The sequence below is a fragment of the Arachis ipaensis genome, chromosome B08, assembly GCF_000816755.2.
Source record: "Arachis ipaensis cultivar K30076 chromosome B08, Araip1.1, whole genome shotgun sequence".
NCBI classification, from domain to species: Eukaryota; Viridiplantae; Streptophyta; class Magnoliopsida; order Fabales; family Fabaceae; genus Arachis; species Arachis ipaensis.
This window is the reverse complement of record NC_029792.2, coordinates 28259869-28262176: the sequence shown is the minus strand read 5'-3', so window position 1 is coordinate 28262176 and position 2308 is coordinate 28259869. Positions and strand designations below refer to the sequence as shown.

The 2308-nt window shown below is 28.9% G+C and overlaps 1 long non-coding RNA gene across 1 annotated transcript; it reads left to right on the top strand.

Annotated features, from left to right (window-relative positions):
* LOC110265447 lies at nucleotides 377-1073 on the top strand. Its single transcript, XR_002351592.1, has 2 exons — nucleotides 377-751; nucleotides 901-1073. It is a non-coding gene; the product is annotated as an uncharacterized LOC110265447 (long non-coding RNA).

The following is a 2308-nucleotide window of genomic DNA, read 5'->3' as shown; positions in this document are numbered from 1 at the left end:
AATTTAATAGAATATTAATAAATCACTAATGTATTTATTAGATACAAAATAATATGATTTATTTAGTAGAATCACAGAATCAGTTAATCCACACATAAAGTTTAATTTGAATCTGAAACCGCCATAAATTATAATAAAAGAATATTTGTGAGTTGTGAATTATATATATATGTATTAAGAAAACACCAAATCTGGTTGGCCAAAATTATGAAGAAAAATTGTCTTCTAAAAATGAATATCATTTTAAAATCTCAAAAAGTCATGTTGCCATCATAATTCTTTCTTTTTCTCTACACACGGAGATTAAACTTTAATTAAAAAGTTTTAATTAGAGAACAGCATATCTTAAATGAGCTATTAAATTAAAGCATATGTTAAGATGATATAAAATATAGTGAGAGATAAAAAGTCATCACAAGCGGACAAAGGACTTGTACGAAATTTTCCAATTTTTTAAGGTTTGTTTGTAAGTTTGTAATAAGTAGTTGAAGCCAGTGAATAAGGAAAGACACAAAAAGAAAGAGAGAGAGAGATTGGTCATAGAAATTGCAGCCACACCCATCATTTTTTTTCTTGGATTCAGATTTTTGGAGCTCCAAAAATCTTGCTCTCTCTTTCACTTCCTTCTTCTCTTAATCAGTTAATCCCAAAACAACACAACTGAGACTGCACTTTGCACCGTACAGTTTCTTCTCTCTTGTGTTTCTATTGTCTCTGCAGATCTTTGCCTTATTCTTCTGTGGAGGTTGAGGTAGGCCTGTGTGCTATCTTCTTCTTATTCTTTTTTATTGTTCATGGTTCATTTTTGGGGTTGTAGTATATAAGTACTTGATTATTGTAGTAATAGGTTTTGTTCTGTCTCTTTGACTAAAAAAAGGTAACTTTTTGGGATTTATGCAGGAAAAAGGAGGTTTTTCTTCATACCCATGTGCAAAATTTATTTTTTGAGCTTTATTGATTGGTCCTGATAAGGTTCTGCTGCTAATTCGTTGTTCTGTGTGGTGTGTATTGTGAGCTACTACTATTGAAGCTGTGTGGTGAAAAGATTTTACAGAAGGAAGTGGTATTGTATTTAGGGTTCAATCAATCTTGTTTCCTTTTTGTTTGGAGTTTTTTCTTTTGGTTCCTTATGGCTGTTGAGGAATCTGAGCCTGTGATTCCTGAACTAGAAAGAGAAGAGAATTTGATAGCTGCAACAAGACATATTGTGAAGGCATTAGGATCAAACAAAAACCCTACCACTGATGCCAAGAAGATTCTGGCTGATCTTGGCTCCAAGTTGTCATCCATGAGTACATTAAAGGCTCAATTCTTTTTCTCTTTTCATGAGTTGCACTTTTGATTAGTTGAAAACTTGATAGTAATTGTTTCTTTTGAATGTAGAACATTATGGGTTTGCCATTATGTGCGGTTTTTTTTGTTTAGTTATAAATTTTGATGTTTGAAGTTGTTTGTGAACCTCTAATATTAAGTTATGGATAATTTATTATGTAAAATTTTAAATTTTATTAAATTAGAAATTATTGAATTTATATATTTAAAATTATTTTTAGATTTTTTAATAATTTTATTTAATATTTAATAAAATCGGTTGAACTCCGGTTAAACCTCGGTCGAACCATTGAACCATTGAACCAGTGACTTCACCGGTCAAACTAACATCGAGTCTTGTTGTATAATATATGCATATCAACGGATAACAAAAGTAATGGTGTTTTCTCTAATTCTCTTCTTTTAGTTCAACCCTCTTTCAACTTTCATCTTTCACCTTCTAAGCCTTAGCTTTAGATATTTTACATATTAGAATTTCATATATTTTTTACATGAGAATATAGTGTAGTATACTTTTGTTATATGGAGAAAAGAAGTATAATCTCAGCTTCATAAACTTTTATTCATATTAATCTTTTATGTAAATGCACGTGCTAAATACAGAGTATTTTTGTTAATATCTTAAGACTACAAGTAATTAAGAGTGTAACATTTTGTTTTCTCAATTATTAATACATTCAACGACATATATAAAGCGTAACATTTTTTCTCAATTTAAAATTCTCAAATTACGATGATCATAACAAAAATTTTAAAGTGAAAATTAAAAAAAAGAAGTCACTAGTAGCTATTCTTAAACCTAAAATCTAGTGTATGTGTGTGTTTTTTTCTCGATGTCTAACCTAAAATCTAGTGTACTAAACAACACCAACTATTACTATTGTTTCTTGGTTAAAAATTATCATTATTCTAAGAAGTAATTAGTGTATGTATTTCTGTCATATATAAAAAATATTTATTTTTAATATTTATATCT